Consider the following 21,652-nt stretch of genomic DNA (forward strand, 5'->3'; position numbering starts at 1 on the left):
AAAAATCCCACACTGATATCGCATTTATTCAGGAGACCCACTTTAAAACAGACAAATCTCCAGTACTTCAGAATAGATCTTTTCCATGTGTTTACCATTCCACAAATTGTAGTGCCAAATCCAGAGGAGTATCTATATTGATCTCCAATAGGTTGCCATGGTAGTGCCAAGAGGTACTAGCGGATCCTGAGGGACGCTTCTTGTTCCTTAGGGGTCGAGTGGGTGAGGTTCAATTTACACTTGCCACCCTTTATGCCCCTAATGAACATCAGGACAGCTTTATCAAACGTACTATAGAGAAGCTGATGGAATATAAAGTAGGCCAACTAATTTTAGGAGGGGACTTCAACGTACCCTTGATCCCCACAGTGGACACCTCTTCTGGCACCTCCTCTTTTCCGCAATCAATCGGAAACGCATTACACAAACCCTGCATAAAGCTCACCTGATAGATGTTTGGAGACTGCAACACTCAGGAGGGATTATACCTTCTATTCATCCCCACACAAGGTATACTCCAGGATAGATCTCTTTTTGATGCCGCATGACCAGCTTCTGGTGGATACTACAACACTTGGTCAGATCACACGGTCAGATCATGCTCCAGTACATCTCACGTATACTCTCACTGAGAGATCTTCACCTAGGTCTCTCTTCTGGCGACTAAATGAAAGTCTACTACAAATGCTGGAGGTGCTGGAGGATGTGTCCAAAGAAATGGATTTGTATTTCAAAGAGAATGATGTACAGGACTGTGACCCTGGCATACTGTGGGAGGCTCATAAATGCGTCCTACGGGGAATACTTATTAAGCATGGGGCAAATATTAAAAAGGAAAGAAATGCACAACTTACCAGATTACTCTCCGAGCTGGCCACAACAGAATCGCAACATAAACAGCTTCCTACCCGAGATCTTGAGATGAAATTGGGGACCTTGCAATCTCAAATTACAGATTTATTGCTCTATAAAGCGAAGGCCGCCTTACAATTTTGTCGCAAGATGTCTTACAAGTCAGGGGATAAGTGCGGTAAACTATTGGCCAAGTCGGTCAAAGCAATTAAAGCTTCCTCGTACATTCCACAGATCACACTACCAGACGGGAAAAGAGCCTCCCTCCCGACGCAAATAGCAAAGGTCTTCGTTGTCTTCTACTCAGACCTATACAATCTCCCCAGCTCCTCCTCCAGTCAGGCTGACATTGACCAATATGTTTCAGATTCCCAAATCCCCTCACTACCAGTGGAAACTCAGAGTCTATTAGATGAACCAATCACTTTAAAAGAACTGCAAATAGCGGTGAACTTCATGAAAATAGGTAAAGCTCCAGGCCTGGACGGGTCCCCCCTACTACCTTACTTGAACTCCAATCAAGTTTCAAATTTAGGTGGACTCCAACTGCACTTAAGTATTTAGGTACGTCTATCCCTCCAGATATAACACGAGCGTTTGACCTAAATTTCCCCCCACTATTGACAAAGACCCGGACCTTATTAGACAAATGACATACAGGTTTCCACTCCTGGTTTGGGAGATGCAACCTTCTTAAAATGAGTATTTTACCAAAATTCATTTATCTTATTCAAGCCTTACCTATTAATATACCACCATTTTTCTTTAAGCAGATTCATGCACTCTTTACCAGATTTGTTTGGGCACACAAAAGACCTCGTCTGCACCGCACGCAGATGACTCTCCCCAAACAATATGGGGGATTAGCATTACCCGATATACGCTTATATTATCTGGCTTCTCACCTGGGACGTATACTCGATTGGAGGAGAAATGGAGCATCCAAATTATGGATACAGCTTGAGCAATCACAATCGGGCATACCACTAGGGGGAGCACTATGGTGCTTTAATGACCTTCCACACGGGCTGCAATCTCACCCACTCATAGGGACCACTCTGAGGAAAAGACACCAAATTTCCTTTCACACAACCCTTACGTCAAAGAACTCACCCCTTTTCCCTATACTGGGCAAACCAAAATTTGAACCGGGCTTAAGTTCGGCGGAATTCTCTTCCCTTAGAGACTCAGGTAGGGACTATGCAGCTAAGTTTATCTGTGGAGGGAAATGGCCAACCATCTCAGACCTTAGTAATCCAGCGGGTGTGTACCACCTTCCATTCTGGAAAGGGGTCCAACTGCATCACTTTCTCCACTCTCTCCCAGATCCGCAAAACTTTACTCGGGAACAAACGTCGTTTGAGGCCCTCTGTTCAGAGGACACTCCATTAGCCCACATCCCATCACAAACGTAAATGTTGCTGAGTGCACCGGCGACACAACCACATTTAGCCTGTTTGCCAAGTTGGGAAAAAGATCTACACCGCACCTTCTCACCCTCACAAAAGACACGAATCATTACCCTCTCCCTCAAATCCTCGCTTTGCGCTAAAATACAAGAAACTAATTTCAAATTGCTCACTCGATGGTACCTGACTCCCTCCAGACTAAGGAAATGTTTTCCAGATACATCTGGGCAGTGCTGGCGATGTGCGGAGGGTGAGGGAACTCTGATTCATGTTTTCTGGACATGCCCTAAGTTACAGGACTTTTGGGGAGAAGTCAGGCGCATCACACAAAAGTTTACTGACTATGCTGTCCCAAATGATCCCGCATTTTATCTTCTCCACCTCTCCTCGATTCCCATCAAGATATACAAAAAGTCGCTTATACGCCACTTACTCAATGCAGCAAAGGGGTGCATTCCCATCTTTTGGAAACAAAGCCTCCCTCCACCCATAACACTTTGGCTTAGGAGAGTGGAGGAAATTAAGAAGATGGAGGACTTGATACTTACAGCACAACATAAGCAAGAGACATATAAACAGACTTGGGATAATTGGAATATCTTCATATATTCTGATGAGGGTCAACGTTTACTAGGGTCCCAATCCCCCTCTTAGAACCCTCTGGGGTTATGCCCTCCTACTTTAGAATAGTCTGAAGGCTTAGCTACCGCCGTGTCTCCCCCCCCTTACCCGTCCCATCTCCCTAACCCCTCTTCCTTTCCACCCCTGTCCCTATCCCCTCTTTACTCTTTCTTCTTTCCTTTCTGATACCTCAAGGTATTACTTGGTTTTCCCTATTTTGAGAAAAGTGGAAAAGCGGGTGAGGATTACCACAATGGGATGTCACCTATAATGGATACGGATTGCCACAGAGTGAACTTTATCAGAAACCAATACATGCCCTAGAGCTTTATGTTTGTCTTCATAGAATGTTTTGTAACGCATATCTATTTCTTTGCAAACTACAAATGTAACTTGGTTTGTCTCTGTGTCAATGTCTATATTGTGGGGCCCTCGCCCATGTTTGGAGTTGAATAAAATTTATATTTGAAAAAAAAAAATGTCTATACCACCAACCCCCCCAAACACTTACCACTCTCGATCCAGCACTGTGCCCATCTGCAGCCCCACTCGCTTGTCTTCCCCCTCTCACAGATGACACAGGCACCAGAGGGAGCCATAAGTTCCTGCTGCTTTCAGTCAAATCGTATGAGGGAGTAGGGGGCATGGTCGAGCCGTCCTGCGTTTGTCTATGGATACACACAGCCTGGCTCACGAGTGCACTCGCGTGGGTGCCCCCTCAGCACGTGGCTTAAGAAGGAAGAGCAGGGAGCACCAGCAGGGGACTTCAGAACAGGAGGTAAAGGACCACTTTATGCAATGGTAAGTATAACATTATTTTTATTTTAAAAAAATGTGCCTTTAGAAGCACTTTAAGACAACATAAAGGCTCAATGCCATTATACCAGTCCCACGCTTGGGTTTAGGGTTCCCATCTGCTTTGGGAGTACCACACAGTTCACAGGAGTTCAGCAAAGTGTCACAGTCGCCAGACAATCCACACTTTCTCACAGCTGTGACGTACTCCACTTCATAGACAACCCTTTCAGGACAAAAGTTCTTGTAATCGGGGTTGGAGGCTCTTTCCCACCCAAAAGTCTCATCGAGCCTCTAAATACTTGGTCCCAAATGAGGACCAATCCTGAGAGAACTGCAAATCAGTCCTCTCCTCTCAAACTGGACTACACCGGAAACCCCACATCTTGCATAGGTGAGAACCCCTGAGTACTCAAAACCATCTCTTCTTATCCCACTTAAAGGGACAACAACTAAAATAACAGGGAAATATACCTGCTTTCCAGGACCCTTTCCATACATGGTATATATATACAGTGGGGCAAAAAAGTATTTAATCAGCCACCAATTGTGCAAGTTCTCCCACAGAAGATGAGCGAGGCCTGTAATTGTCATCATAGGTATACCTCAACTATGAGAGACAAAATGTGGAAACAAATCCAGACAATCACATTGTCTGTTTTTTGAAAGAATTTATTTGCAAATTATGGTGAAAAATAAGTATTTGGTCACCTACAAACAAGCAAGATTTCTGGCTCTCACAGACCTGTATCTTCTTCTTTAAGAGGCTCCTCTGTCCTCCACTCATTACCTGTATTAATGGCACCTGTTTGAACTTGTTATCAGTATAAAAGACACCTGTCCACAACCTCAAACAGTCACACTCCAAACTCCACTATGGTGAAGACCAAAGAGCTGTCGAAGGACACCAGAAACAAAATTGCAGACCTGCACCAGGCTGGGAAGACTGAATCTGCAATAGGCAAGTAGCTTGGTGTGAAGAAATCAACTGTGGGAGCAATAATTAGAAAATGGAAGACATACAAGACCACTGATAATCTCCCTCGATCTGGGGCTCCACGCAAGACCTCACCCCGTGGGGTCAAAATGATCACAAGAACGGGGGGCAAAAATCCCAGAACCACACGGGGGGACCTAGTGAATGACCTGCAGAGAGCTGGGACCAACGTAACAAAGGCTACCATCAGTAACACACTACGCCGCCAGGGACTCAGATCCTGCAGTGCCATACTTCTCCCCCTGCTTAAGCCAGTACATGTCTAGGCCCATCTGAGGTTTGCTAGAGAGCATCTGGATGATCCAGAAGAGGATTGGGAGAATGTCATATGGTCAGATGAAACCAAAGTAGAACTGTTTGGTAGAAACAGAACTCGTCGTGTTTGGAGGAGAGAGAATGCTGAGATGCAACCAAAGAACACCATATCTACTGTGAAGCATGGGGGTGGCAACATCATGCTTTGGGGCTGTTTCTCTGCAAAGGGAACAGGACGACTGATCCGTGTACATGAAAGAATGAATGGGGTCACGTATCGTGAGATTTTGAGTGCAAACCTCCTCCCATCAGCAAGGGCATTGAAGATGAAATGTGGCTGGGTCTTTCAGCATGACAATGATCCCAAACACATTGCCCGGGCAATAAAGGAGTGGCTTCGTAAGAAGCATTTCAAGGTCCTGGAGTGGCCTAGCCAGTCTCCAGATCTCAACCCCATAGAAAACCTTTGGAGGGAGTTGAAAGTCCGTGTTGCCCGGCGACATCCCCAAAACATCACTGCTCTAGAGGAGATCTGCATGGAGGAATGGGCCAACATACCAGCAACAGTGTGTGACAACCTTGTCATTGCCAACAAAGGATATATAACAAAGTATTGAGATGAACTATTGATATTGACAAAATACTTTTTTCCACCATAATTTGCAAATAGATTCTTTCCAAATCAGACAATGTGATTGTCTGGATTTGTTTCCACATTTTGTCTCTCATAGCTGAGGTATACCTATGATGACAATTACAGGCCTCTCTCATCTTTTTAAGTGGGAGAACTTGCACAATTGGTGGCTGACTAAATACTTTTTTGCCCCACTGTATATATGAAGCCATGTCTAAGTATAGCCAAGAAGCACCATCCCAACAGGGGCCTATTTAAACCATAGTTCACATGCATTTTTGTGGATATATGTAGCTGTGCTTTTGCACATTAACACAGGTACATTGCGGTGCACTGTAGATGTGCATTGGGGTACAATTTACCAGAGCACACATTTACATACATTATGGTTTAAACCCTTTGACATAAGCATTGCATTTGGTTGACTTAAATTATGCATGTGACATGCATCCAAAACTACAGTATTCGGGATAGTTACATCACTCTAGCCAGAATGAGGCCCACTGACATATACTATGCGGTTGACCTGCATTACAAAACACAGCATACTGTATGGAATTGCATCTGGTGTGAATGAGCCCTCAGGAGGAAACTGTCCCAGCCTATAGAAGCACACCCAAATCAACACTAAAGCATGCAAGGAATGAAGGAAAGCTGATTTATGGACACAAGCTTGTCAGTAGGAATGACTCTGCCTTACCTATGAACACATCCATGGAAAGAAAATGTGCAAGATCAACCAATCTCAAATTACTGACTTGATGGTGTTACTGATCAGAAAATCCAAAACTAGTATAACTATGCACTGATGAAAAATGTTGCTTGCAGTGTAAGCAGCACATTTAACTGAAAACATTTTAAAGCTAACCTAAAAATGCTAGCAAAAGCAGTTATTTATGAATGATATATTTATTAATACTATTTTAATTGCACCATGTGCACAGACTTGAATTTGCCTTGTATCAGTCTCTTGTAATCCCCCATAGAGAACACCAAGGAAAGGCAATAGAATCCAATCCGTCTCTGCTACTGTGCATAAGCGCTGAATGTGAATATGCTGACAGTAGAAGACAGCAGAGTGAGTAGACTGAAGACTTACTAGTGCTCCTTCATTGTCCAGTCAAAAAATGGCAGAATTGTTCTTGACTTTATTGCCCTGTTGTGGCAAACAGGATGTGTCTGTAATGTCTGTAAATGGTGTATAAATATCAAAACTGGCTGAGCAGAATAAAAAAAATCCTTTGGAAAGAAAAGAGGTCCCAATTGTGTATTTCAACTCTTATGTATCTCTTTACCTGGAGTTCAGATTTATTGCTGCTAGCACATGGCATTATTATACAATGACAACATTTAAAGATTCAGTTTCCTAGGCCCAAATGGTTACACACATGATTACATTCATGATTCACTTATGTAATCAGCCATGGTGACAGCAGGAATAGAGTCTCAAGGTCGCCTTAGTAACATCTGCCATCCTATTAAAGCTGTTACAAATACACTGAATACAGGGACACAATTGATACGATTGTAAATTAGGAATTATGACACATAGTTTTTTTTCCACAGAAACTAGCAAATGTTAGACATTAAGATATCTTTAGTGTGGAGTTATTTTATAACAAACTATGAGGATCTTGTGAGCTACCTGTTTTAAAAGTGACAAAATATATAGAAAACAAAATATAATAGACAAATAATAATGATCGACAGCTGCTAGCACTGATCACGTCCCATAAAGTCGTGTAAAACAATATAAATAAATAAAAAATGTATTAATTAATTAATATTATTATTATTCTTCTCAATATTGATAAGTTGGCATTTATAAGTATTTGTTGGAAATAATGTTAGGAGATAGCACAGCATATTAATTTTTTATTTATATGGAGTTATTTTATATATCTCTCTGCAAATATTTCATCTGGCTTATGATCTACGACATAAAATGTAAATAAAAAAAAAAAAAAAAGAATTCATAGATATCATGGCTATGCCTTTCCCTAACTCTTCCCTGAATTCTCAGCACCAATCAGTGCTATACACAATGTATGTATCTCTTCATGTTCCATTACTTTTATACAATTACTGAGGTTTACACTGGTCTGCGACTGTCAGTCGCTGCTGTGCATCCCCAATGGTCACTGGTGGCCAGGCTGTGGATGGGGCAAGAGCGGCTGGCTCAGGCTCTCAGCAGTGCACTGAGAGCCTGAGCCAGCTGCCAGTCAGGCTTCTGGGGGAATCCCGATGTGATTGTCAGGATCCCTGCACAGCCTGGACCAGTTCACATCAGCTTACAGTGTTTGTTTGGTACATATTTTACTTTAAAGAACTTACACAATGTGTGTCAGAATGGCAATATAACATAGCCTAGTCAACATTTCAAAAAACCTACAAGCCTTTCTGTGGATATATTACATTGTTGCTTCTGTCAGCTACACATGGCAAAGTTTTTATCTTGCGTGTGCCTTTTTTTCCCCGTAACGCATCCTAGATGTGAAGGTCTAAGACAAAAAAGACTCTGTTCCCATAAAAAATCGAGTTTGTTTATTCTGTTCCAACATTAAGTAGGCTCCCAATGATCATGATATAAAGGAGTGGATAGGGACAGAAAAACATGGAGAGCTGTTTATTAGTATATTAATTATTCTTCTATTGTAAAGAAGGTGGGTAAAGGATAATGTAAATAATGATTTAAGTGGTGGGTCAAGCCCCATCTGTACCAGGCTGGCTTGCCAAGTAGAGTACAAAGCATCTCATTAAGACATATTCCACATAGTACATTCACTACTCATAGGGTTCAATGAACCCAATAAGCTATTGGTAGAGTACTTCAGATCCCGAAGCAAGCAAGAAAGCCTCTGAAATTACCATTGATACATAACCTAAAAATTGTATCTAGTGATTTCATCAGCTCAATTAAACTGATATTTGGCGTGATCAACCTTTGCCTTTAAAACAGCACCAATTCTTCTAGGAACACTTGCACACTTGGAAAACATTTTTGTGGCCAATTACATGCCTCCCTGATGGTATGGCATGATGGAGAAACATCTGCCTGTACTTCTCAGCATTGAGGACACCATTGTTCCTGACCAAGTCTCCAACTCCGTTTGTAAACGCAGCCTCAAACTTGCAAGGAACCTCCACCATGTTTTACTGTCTGCAGACACTCATTATTGTGTCACTCTCCAGTCCTTCACAAACAAACTGCCTCCTGCTACTGCAAAATATTTCAAATTTTGATGCATCAGTTCATAGCACCTGCTGCTATTTTTCTGCACCCCAGTTCCTAGTTTTCATGCATAGTTGAGGCGTTTATTGTTTTCATATCGGAAGTATGAATTTTTGGCTGCAATTCTTCTATGAAGATCACTTCTGGCCAGACTTATCCTGACAGTAGATGGGTGTACCTGGGTCCCACTGGTTTCCACCAATTCTGTGCTGATGGCACTGCTGGACATTTTCTGATGCAGAAAGGGAAGTAAGCAAGATGATCTGCTGCATTAAGTTTCCTTGGCTAACCACTACATTCCTTAATGTTGCCTGACTTTGTGCAAGTGTACAAAGTTTGCAAGTTTAAGAATTGATGTTGGTTTGAAGCCAAAGGGTAGTCACACCAAATAATGATTTGATCTGGATTATTCTTTTTTTCACTTTGGATTTTGTAACTTGATAAAAAGAAACAATGAAAATATATATTTTTGAAAGCATTCTTACTTTACAGCATTCCTTCACACCTGCCTAAAACTTTTGCACAGTACTGTATATTTTTATTAGAGCTTTTTTTTTAATGTGAAGACAAATACAGAAGACATGTCTGTCTTATTTTATTTTTCTGTCCTTATGGTAATACAAATGGCAACTTTGATTAAATAAATGTCTTTGTTGACTCATGAGAAACATAAGATAAGATATTTAATCTCTTTGTTCAGAAGAGGTTAAAACCAACAGAGAGCTTCTGGACATATACAGTAATGGGGAGACACCATTTCCTCCCAGATGACTTAAGCTCTACATCTGCCACATCATTTAATACAACCAAACCTTTTTTTCAGTCAGCGGCCAAAAGGAAATAACTTTTCTGCTCTGGGAGTCTGAGATTCCTAGGGAACTATCTCAGCTCCTTAAAATAATTGAATCCCTGCTCCTATTCTTATTTTATTACAATGTCAACAAGAGATCTCATTTGTTTGAAAGTTTGGGCTCTTCAAGCAGGGTAATATACAGTAGTATACAGATTTCTGGCAATCGCTACTGTTGAAAAGAAGGGGGAAAAAGAAAAGAAGACATTGCCTATGAAGGCAGATCTCAGTCTGACGTGAAAGCAGGGAGCTGAGCCAAAAGCAGCAAACAGCACGGCTTCCCCCATCATAGCTAGCTGCAGCAGGGGATGCTGGTTATTGACATCTGTCGCTGTAGAATACTCACTCGCTTTGACAGATCTCATCTGGAGACTGTAATTAAAATGAAAACAACTTAAAATGTAATTTCTCTAACTTAAACGTTTACACATGCTGAATAGTGTAAAATAGCCTATCAGGAGTGATGAAATAAACTCAGCTTTATTATTTTCATTCCAAATCTGTGATTTATGCATATATGTTGTATTAATGTACTCTTTGTGTGGACCTGCTCCAGCTCCCCCGAAGCAACAGCACCATATTGTTTATATTAAAGTGATCTGCAGGGGAAGGCATTGAAAAGCTCTACACGCCAATAGTACTGCCAAGGAATCACTACAAGAAAGGCAGGACTTCTTCACAGGGTTACTTGACCAGTGGGTTTGAAAGGCTATTCTATGCCTATATCTGTTGCGGTGGGGCTCATACAGGGTGCTCAAAGGAGGTGAAGAAAAGCCAGCTAGAGCTATTCTACCAAGAAAATACAAAAAAGAAGACACATGAGGAGCAATGTAAGTAAAGTAAAGTAAGTAAAGCTTCTATTAGGCAGGATTAAAATTGTGCTCTGGTGACCAAAGAAAGGATTAGACACCACACTAGAGTTAGGTATGCTCCCCTACAAAGTGGAAGAAACCACGTGTGATGAGCTACTCAGTGTCATACCCCCATAAAGGATTCCTGTCACTCACTTTCATATGGTTCAATCCATGAACCTCTTTAGTGCCTAGCTGTTTTCTTGTGTATGATGGTCAAGGCCTGTTACTCAGTTCCCACTCAGGGACTAACAACTTGCTTAGGAATGTCTACCTCACTGACTTAATAACCACTTTTACATATTTTTCATCCAGCTGCACCTAAGAGATTTTGAGAAAAGGGTAAAGCCTCATACACACGGTAGGACTTTGCACAAACTTTCCCGTGGATTTTTGTACAAAGGGCATTGGCCATAAGTTTGTATTGCATATACACGGCAGAGCTTTTTCAGCCAACTTTCACCAAATCACGTGGTTTTTCAGCTCTTTACCACCACCCTTTAGTCAACTTCTGTATTGTCTGATATTGTGTCAATCTCGCCGCTTTTACCGGCGAGATTGACACCTTGCGAGCCGGGTTCACACTGGTGCGGGGATCCGTCAATGCCAGGTACTGTGTTTGGTATGAATTATGAGGGGGAACTCCACGCCAAATTTTAAATAAAAAACCGGCATGGGTTCCCCTCCATGGGCATACCAGGCCCTTAGCCGAGCATGCAGCCCGGCCGGTCAGGAAAGGGGGTGGGAAAGAGCGAGCAGCCCCCCTCCTGAACTGTACCAGGCCACATGCCCTCAACATGGGGGGTGGGTGCTTTGGGGGAGGGGGGCGCCCTGCGGGCCCCCCCCACCCCAAAGCAACTTGTCCCCATGTTGATGAGGACAAGGGCCTCTTCCCGATAACCCTGCCTGTTGGTTGTCGGGGTCTGCGGGCGAGGGGCTTATTGGAATCCAGGAGCCCCCTTCAATAAGGGGGCCCCCAGATCCCGGCCCCCCACCCTATGTGAATGAGTATGGGGTACATCGTACCCCTACCCATTCACTTAGGGAAAAAAGTGTAAATCAAAAATCACACTACACAGGTTTTTAAAGTAATTTATTAGGCAGCTCCGGGGATCTTCTTCCGACTTCGGGGGTCTCCTTAGCCTCTTCTCCCGGTGTCCGGTCCTTCTCCCGATGTCCGGTTCTTCTGCCGGGCTCCTCCGCTATCTTCTGTTCTTTTGCCGCTCTCTTGCTAGTGGTGGCCCGGTCTTCTTCACTCTTCTCTTCTTCTGATGTTGACACGACGCTCTCTCCCCCTGTAATGCTGTGTGAGCGCCTTGCGATGACTTATATAGGCATGGGACGTGGTCACCGGGTGATGTTATCCGGTGACCATGCCCCCTTATGACGTCACAGTTTCAGCATGCCCCGGGACTGTGACGTCATAAGGGGGCTTGGTCACCGGATGACATCACCCCGTGACCACGCCCCATGCCTATATAAGTCATCGCGAGGCGCTCACACAGCATTACAGCGGGAGAGAGCGTCGTGTCAACATCGGAAGAAGAGAAGAGGGAAGAAGACGACGAAGAAGACCGGGACACCGCTAGCAAGAGAGCGGCAAAAGAGCAGAAAATAGCGGAGGAGCCCGTCAGAAGAACCGGACACCGGGAGAATAACCGGACACCGGGAGAAGAGGCCGGAGAGAGCGGAGAAGAACCAGATATCGGGAGAAGAGGCCGGAGAGACCCCCGAAGTCGGAAGAAGACCTGTGAAGTTGGTAGAAGACCCCGGAGCTGCCTAATAAATTACTATAAAAACCTGTGTAGTGTGTTTTTTGATTGACACTTTTTTTCCCTAGGTGAATGGGTAGGGGTACGATGTACCCCATACTCATTCACATAGGGTGGGGGGCCGGGATCTTGGGGCCCCCTTATTAAAGGGGGCTCCCACATTCTGATAAGCCCCTCGCCCGCAGACCCCGACAACCAACGGCCAGGGTTGTCGGGAAGAGGCCCTTGTCCTCATCAACATGGGGACAAGGTGCTTTGGGGGAGAGGGGGTCGCAGGGCCCCCCTCCCCCAAAGCACCCACCCCCCATGTTGAGGGCATGCGCCTGGTACGGTTCAGGAGGGGGGGCGCTCGCTCATCCCCACCCCCTTTCCTGACCGGCCGGGCTGCGTGCTCATGTAAGGGTCTGGTATGGATTTTGGGGGGACCCCAATGCCTTTTTTTCAGCATAGGGGGTTCCCCTTAAAATCCATACCAGGCCTAAGGGCCTGGTATGCTCCCAGAGGGGAATTCCCTCTCGCGCTCGCTGCAATAGGAAAATGTGTTTTTCCTATTGCAGCCAGCGCGAGATGTACAGTACCCTGTCGCCGAGAACCAGCGTGATGGGATTGCGCTGAAAACATTCTCGCGGCTGAGTACTGAAGTTTGTACAAAAGTCCGATGGTTTTGTGTACACACCATCGGACTTTGCTCCATCGGACTTTTGTTGCCAGAAAGTTTGTGCGTTCGCACAGCCAACAAAAGTCCGATGAAAACAGAAAAAGTTTGTCCGACGGAGCGTACACACGGTCGGTTGTTGCTCCAAAACAGCTAATTTGCATGTTTGTTGTCAACAAGTCTGATCGTGTGTACGGGCCTTAAGACTGATTAGAAGGACTGGTTTAAACAGTTAGTCTGCTTCTGTGTAGTATACTACCAGCTGTCCAAGATGTTGAAGACCCTTTTGTGATCTACAGTAATTACCTCTCAGCAATTTCCAAAGTCTGACCATATGGATGTTTTCTTGGTTCTCCAACTCTAACTTGTACCCCACATATGGACACTTTTATAGGGCATTAAAACCACATTACATGCTACATGGCACTTCACAGCTTGTCATGTGAACTTAGTGCTGGACCCCAACTGTCAATGACAGCTAGATATTTCAGATTGAAAAACCTATCAATGGGCCGCCAGACAGTGATGTACATATACATCATATATGTATGTAATACAGCCATAAAATATTAAAGTTATATTAAAGGCATTTTTTTCAAATAACAAACATGTCATACTTACCTGTTCTGTGTAATAGTTTTGCACAGAGCAGCCCCAATCCTCCTCTTCTTGAGTTCCCCACCAGCTTCTTGGCCCCTCCCTTCTGCCAAGTGCCCCCAGAGCAAGCAGCTTGCTATGGGAGAACCCAAGCAGGTTCACTCCCAAGCGCTACTCTGCATGCTCATTCACACACAGAGCCACAGCTCGGCCCCTCTCTCTCCTCATTAGCTCAATGGCTGTGATTCACAGCAGGAGGAGCCAATGGCTCCCATTGCCATCTCAGTCAATGAGGAGCCAATGGATCACAATGGGGCTCAGGTAAGTATGGGGGGGGGCTGGGGGGGCTGCCGCACACAGAAAGCATGAAGGGAAAAAACCTTGATCCTTTAGAACCACTTTAAGTGCAGACCTTATTAAAGTGGATTTTTCTATTCTGGGTGAGGCAGGATTTATTTTACAGCTGGACCTTACTCCAATCTGACACCCCAGCAGAGAGATCTAACCAATGCTTGGCATGACCGCAATAGGATGAATTTGACTCAGCAGCGATGCTACCTTTGTCACAGGTCAAAGTGAACACTCCAAATCTACTTATGAAGAATACAATAAAAGCGAATAATAGGAGGTGTAAGAAATTGTTAATAGTATTCAGGAAAAAAGAGCAGTAACACTCCACAATGGGCTCCATTTTCAGCAGAGAGAGGTGGAGCTTCATTACAGCTGGAGCTATACCCTAAGACTCCTGGCTAATAAGCAGTAACATTAGTCATATCAGTGGGAGCGTTTGACCTGTAGTCTGGCCAGGGGACATTTCACTTCTCTGTCCAACAGAATTGGAAAACTGGGCAGCAATCAGGGCTGTATTGAAATGTCCACCTATAGGGGGTGTCACATTACAGTATAGCACCACCTAGAGGCCACACCAGTGAGAAAACAATGGTACTTTTTTTTCATTCAATGCCTGACATTGTTCAAAAAGAACCTGGTGAAACCATCAAGGTGGTACCCATATTTTCTTAATGCATGTGGAATACAGCATAAGTGTCATCATAAGTAGATTCCTAACACTATTACACCCACAGCAACATTGGTAAAACAGTATATTTCAAGAACTTTCTATAAGAGGTCAATGACTCTGGACCTAATAATATAAATTCCAAGAAAAGTCCTTTTTTGGCTGGGGATTCTTTAAAGAGGAATTGCAGTCTGCTCACATAATTTTTAATAAAAACATCTTTGCCATTCTGAAGCTTCCCTCCAACCACTTTGCATATTATTTGATACACACTGTAATTCTGTACTTGCCAAATATGCTGCAGAAATCTCCCTCCACTGAGTCTGGCTGCAACCATTTTAACTGTGGGCAACTGAAGCTGCTGCCTGTTCACTTCCTGGATTTACACAGACACACAGAGGCACAACTCCAGCTCCGCAGCTCTCATTGGCCCTCTTATGACTCATCTCCCCTCCCTTTCTGGCAAACTCTCACAAGAGTGAGAGAGCTGTGCATGATGTCATAAGCCTAGGCTTTTTACCAGACAAGAAACAGGAAGTGGGCTGTATAAGGTATTTACTGGCAGAAAAAAAAAAATTACTATCCAAAGTTAAAACAACAAGGGCAGAAGATTTAATAGATGGAAAGTTGAAAAAAATGACTGAAGGTCCGCTTTAAGTACTAATATGACAGAATCACTGTCTCATAATGCCTTCTGCTACAGCCATTGCGTTTCATGGTCGTGTGACAATGCCAGATTTCACCAGCTGGTGGGGCTTAAACTTGTGGCTAAATCTGTAACTGCCGCTCTTTTCTGGAAAACGAAGGGGCTTCAAGGGTGGGTGTTACTGGAGGGTCCTTTATTTATTCATTTTTTGCGACGCGCAAGCATTTTGCATTACTGAACATCTATACAAAGATGTAGTGGCATTGTACTACATTACACTGACCAAAATACAGTATCTCTGAAATTATATTATCCTGTCCCTTCAATACATTATTTTCAGAAGATTCAGTTTTCATTATGATTTGTAAAATTGTTAGAAATGTAATCATATTTTTTTATGCACCAATTGTTTATAATGGCACTCAAATGTAGTGACTGTATTGACTATTCAACACAAGAGAAAAGGGAATTTTTCTTTTGTTTCAAACAGTTTAGTAATTAGAGCAACTTGCAGTTTCTAGGAATGGAAGGAAAACTGGAGCACAAAACTGCTATTAAAAAGGAGCAGGAGTGCCCTGGATTCCACCATACAAAGGGGTTTTCTCAGCTGGTTAAAAGGCTGAGCAAGCAGAAGTCTCCCCACTGCACACGTGTCAGTTCCACCTCTGTAGTGCTAGTGAAGTGGAACTTTTCACAGAGCCAAGTGCTTCAAGATTTACTGAGACGTATCATATAACTCCAGAGTACCCTACAGAAGGTGATGGCTTAATGCTCCATCCTGACATCAACCGTCCAGACAGGGATGTCTACTCCAGTTTTTTTTTTTTTTCTTTTTTTGCAACTGGCTTGATTAGAGCCAGAACCTTTGTAAATCAAGAGGAATTTCAATGCTTTTTTTTCTATCCTTTCACTACTTTCCGGTGCCTACTTCCTGCCCTATCTAAAAAAACAGCAGCTGCATGAGCCTGATAGAGAAGTCCCAGAGTAATGGTTTTCACAAGTGAGGAGGAAAGCTACAAATGGGTTTGGGAAAGGAGAGTATGACAGTTGAAAGGGGAGCTGATAGCGTGGGCACAACATCAGATTTCTAACAGTACTGATAGGACTGCTGGCCCCCTGATGTCTGTGAACAAAGTGAAAGACCGCACTGATACAGACATGGGAATGATAGCTTAAAGTGCACACAAGGATAACAAGAAAGGGAGCTACTGCGGACTAGTCCTATTGTGTTTCATATCAAGCATTGATTACATAAAATCCCATGCAACTAGATAAAGCATATATATTTACAGGCACATTACATAAAAGCACTTTCATCATGGTACAGCAGTAGAATAAAATATTAACTCCAAGTGTTCAGTATTGCTGTTTATATAATTGATGATGTTGATAAATTCTATAAACTGAATACACCCCATTATTCCATGCCTCTTCTTCTATTGAGTTTCCCATTCTGCCCCTAATTTTCTTATGCACAACAAGGTCAAATATCAAGCAGGAAGGCAGAAGTTCTTTTGAGCTTTTATGAGACAGCAGGGTGACAGCCACATATGAGGGGGCCTAACAGCAAAATCTTTATAAGTTCCTGACTTTCCTAACTATATATTACTTTCAGAGGACCTCACTAGGGCAGGCCATAGATGATTCAATTTTGTTTTGTGCAACCACTAACTGTTGATGGGGGAATCCCCCCAGAGCTATTCTGTTCTCTCGACAGGGGGGTGTGAGGAGTCGTCCCTGCCTGGAGTACACAGTCCTTATTTCTAGAGACTATAGCCACTGGCAATAATGACATGTAAAAATCTGGCATGCTGGTTGTTCCCAAGTCAATCCAACAATCAACCTGCCTATAGATTGTTTGAATCTCGGCCAGTCCTTGCTGAACCAGCTGAGATTTGGACCATCTATGGCCAGCTTAAAACTAGCCTTATGCCCTGTACACACGATAGGATTTTCCGATAACAAAATCCATGCTTTTTTCCGACGGATGTTGGCTCAAACATGTCTTGCATACACACGGTCACACAAATCTTGTCGGAAATTCTGAACGTCAAGAACGCGGTGACGTACAACATGTACGACGAGCCGAGAAAAATGAAGTTCAATAGCCAGTGCGGCTCTTCTGCATGATTCCGAGCATGCGTGGAACTTTGTGCGTCGGAATTGTGTACACACAATCGGAATTTCTGACAACGGATTTTGTTATTGGAAAATTTGAGAACCCTCTCAAATTTTGTGTGACAGAAATTCCGATCTAAAATGTCCGATGGAGCCCACACACGGTCGGAATTTCCGACAACAAGCTCCTATCGAACATTTCCCGTCGGAAAATTCTATCGTGCGTACGGGGCATAAGACTAGAGTGTGTCACTTTCAACTGCCGCAGTGCTTCTCCTCAGATCCTTGCATCTGCGATCTGAGTATTACACAACAACCTATGGTATGTTTTGTTATAAATGTCAAATTATTATTGTGGCCAAATATATGGTGGTTGATAATTGTAAATGTAGTACTTATTGTTGACAAGCCATGCTTTCTCCATAAGTTAGTAACTACATTTTGTGTGCAGATCCTGCACAGTGTTGATGGGGCAATCCCTCCTGCGGAGCTAATGTGCTCTCTCGAACAAGAGCATGCAGGGAGCCGTCCCTGCCAGGAGAACACATAGTGATTATTGCTAGTGCCTCCTGTCCTGATTGGTCGGGGGGAGAAGCCAGAAGACAATAGCGAATATTGATTCGCTATTGTCACAAGTGGCTGGGCTCGGGGAGCAGAGCCCAACCTTTTTTCAAGCCAATTAGAGCCTCTGGCTCTAATCATGTGGCTTGCAAAAAAAGAAAAACTCATACAAACATATGAGTCTGGCGCCCTGCAGGGGGGCAGCGCCCTTGCACCCCTAATGGACCGGCCACTCCTGGTTTGACCCTTGAATGAAAGTAATACTATATTTCAATCTACTGTATATTAAACATTATTAATACAAGTGATATGAATGTGTTACAAACCTCTAAAATAAAATGTATATTTTATCATTGTGGTAAATTCGCATCAGAGTGTTGTGATGTCACAGGACTCATTTTAGATGTTGCAGGATGGAATATATAGTTGTCAAGCAAAGCATCAGGGAATAAGGATTGCCAGTGTCATCACTGATCCTCATGACCCACATGGTACTTGACACAGGGGCTAGCAATGATAAAAATTATGCTAACATATCAAAAATAGAGCCTACAAAAAAACCAAACATGCACAAGTATCATAAATCAGTCAGTAGTATAGTACAGGATCATAAATAACTCACATTACGCAATGAATCCATCCATAGGAATGTATAATCTATTTGCTTTTAGTAAATCAACCCCTCTATGTGTAAGTGGAATTCTCTACTTGAAGGGTCTTCATACAGTGCAAAGCTTTTTTGTTTCTAAACTGAGGTTGAAGGGACACACATAATACAGGTTACAAGAAGGTAGATGGGTTGGCTATAATGGTAATTGGTTAGTAGTCATCATGGTAGCTGTGGATTGTTATAATAACAAGAGTTTTTGTGATGTTATAAAAGTCAAGGTATATAATTAATTTAGTGAGTTATATTGTATACGGCATATTTATTTTTGTGAAGGAATTGTGAAGTGAAACCAGTAATAATATTTACCTGAAAAAAGCAGACATTGCAGCCATTAGGCGTATGTAATGTACACCACAGGTCGCAGGGTGTGTCATTCGGGAATATGCTTGGGGTATGCACTGTGCAGAGTTGTCAGTGTAGTATCCCCTAACATTGGTGGTTAGTGGGAACGTTCCCACATACATTTATGGCCAGTGAAGAAGTTCCCTTCTACCATGGTGGTCTGTGGAAAAGTGCCCTCTTACTTTTATGGTCAGCGGAGAGGTTTTCTCTCCCATTGGTGGTCTCTGAAGAAGCTCCCACCCTTACATTTGTGGTCTATGGAGAAATCCCTACTTATATTGGTGGTCAGTGAAGAGTTTCCCCTTATATTAGTGGTCAATGGTGAAGAGCCACTTACATCTGGGGTCAGTGGTGAAATGTCCCTTTACACTGGTGGTCAGTGGAAGCTCAAGTAACTTATTTGAGAGAGGAGAGGCTCTGTTGTTCCAAAGCTGCTGGCTCTGCTAAGTGATGTCAGCAGCGAAAGTTATGCAGTGTAGGTAAAAGCTCATACCTAGCTAGATCCATGGCATTAAAGGGAAGACCTCATGTGCTGGAATCTAGTTATGATTCTGATTTTATTACTCACATTGTTTAGAATTGTTGGCATATGGTAATAGTAAAAAGCAGACTTTTACTTGGTTTTATTATTGTTTTGATTTTTTTTACAGACAACGCATCCTCTTATTGTTTTTGCCTAAAGCAGAAAAGTGAAGGTGCGTGTTTGAAAATGTTTATCTACCCATAACGGACAGGTAAGATACCAAGTTAAACAAAACTGCTATTCATTTTAATGTCTCCCATGTCATTTTTCACTGTGTCACCTGCAGTGAACACAGAAAAGAGAAGGAAAAACTTCATACACTTCATAAACTGCTTACAATTGTATTTTTCATGCTGGCTTATATCCCGCTAAGGCTCTAGTAAAACCCACAGGAACAACTTATGACTGGTATGTTATAGTTAATACACATAGTACAATTGCAAATTGCAGACATCATTGGACTTAATTAACAGTGCTGAAAAGGGCAATGTCATACTATATTGCATAGTATCCAAATAGCTAATCACTTTTATGGCTCTAGTCAGCCTAACTAAAGTAGATGGGCTGCTATAGGTTACAACATACAGTATATTAGTTCCTCTTGAGACAAAGAATTTACAAAGAAAGCAATGGATCCATAGTAACTTCCAGTGACTTAGACATGAAATAGAAGGTTAAAGTGGAAGTCTATGCTAAAACTAAAATTCCTGCATCTATAGCCACCAGCATTCTAAAGCCGCGTACACATGAGCGGAATGTCCGACAGAAAAAGTCAGACGGAAGCTTTTCATCGTCTATTCCAATCATGTGTATGCCTCATCGGACTTTTTCTTTCCAAAATTCTGACGGACCTAGAAATAGAACATGTTCTAAATATTTCCAACGGAGTCAATACCCATCGGGAAAATCGATCGTCTGTATACTGTTGTGATGGACCAAAAACATTGCATGCTCTGAAGCAAGTACGAGACGAAAGCTATTGGCTACTGGCTATTGAACTTCCTTTTTCTAGTCCCGTCGTAAGCGTTGTACGTCAGTTCGAACAGTTCGAGTTCTGTCGGAGAAACCTTCGGAGTTTACTCTGACGGCAAAACCGGTCGTGTGTACGCAGCATAACACTAACCTCTCTAGCCCTGTAAAGAAAAAATGAGTATACATACCTTTTCTGCAGGCGATCCGACCTGATCCCACACTAAGCTGTCAGCCGCGGCTTCGCTGTGGAGGCGGGTGCAGAGGACACGTCCGACAACGGAAGCCCAATAGCAAGTCTATGGGTGATGTCACGTTGTCGGCTGTGTCCTCTACAGAGCTTCCGCTGCTGGAGATCAGGTTGGATCGCCTGCAGAAAAGGTATGTATACTCATTTTTTCTTTACAAGGCTAAAGAGGTTAGTGTCAGAATGCTGGTGGCTATAGATGCATGGATTTTAGTTTTAGCATGGGCTTCCACTTTAAGCCCTTAAAACTAATGCATTCACTTGTACCTATAAGCATTTTAGTTGAACTGCTCTGACCTCTTTGACGCAATTATGAATCAATGACAACGAACACAGTCAGTATACCAACATGGCTGTCACAAGCCTTAAAATAGAACAGTTGCTGGGACTTCACCTTGGCTTATTTTTGGCTCATTGGCTTACTCAGACCGTGCCAGGGACCATTTTTATGCTAGGATTATCCATGTCAGCAGTTAGCTGCTTTTTTTAGGTTGTATGCGAGTGCACTTATTTATATATATAAATGCAACTTGCATCATATGCATAAAAACACACACACACACACATATATATATATATATTTATACACACATACACTGTATATATATATATATATATATATATATATATATATATATACACACACACACAGTATATATATATATATATATATATATATACACAATGGCACTGTCCTGCATTTTCGGCGCCGCACCGATTTAAAAAAAGTAGTTTCTGTACTACTTTTTGGGATTTCGGGCTGCGATTTACATTGACATCTGTGCAGAAACCTGCACAGATGTCTCTGAAATCGCGTCCGAAATTGGGATTGACATGCGGGAGTGAAATCGTGCGAAAATCGTGCTTCATTCTTGCAGCTCAGTGTGAACCTGGGTTTATGGATAGGAAATAGAATGAAAATATATACTATGGTTAGTTTATGGAAGATTTAAAAGAGGCCCTGTCACATAATAATGTTATATGACTTTAATAGCGCATTATTTGAATACATTTTTGCCCCTATATATGCAATAATAT

General features: G+C 42.7%; 1 protein-coding gene across 5 annotated transcripts in view; it reads right to left on the reverse strand.

Moving 5' to 3' along the window:
* Positions 1-21,652, reverse strand: part of NFATC1 (nuclear factor of activated T cells 1) — a 278,854-nt gene that overhangs the window by 35,891 nt on the left and 221,311 nt on the right. The window lies entirely within an intron of this gene.

The sequence above is a fragment of the Aquarana catesbeiana genome, linkage group LG05 (genome assembly GCF_042186555.1).
Source record: "Aquarana catesbeiana isolate 2022-GZ linkage group LG05, ASM4218655v1, whole genome shotgun sequence".
Classification (NCBI taxonomy): domain Eukaryota; kingdom Metazoa; phylum Chordata; class Amphibia; order Anura; family Ranidae; genus Aquarana; species Aquarana catesbeiana.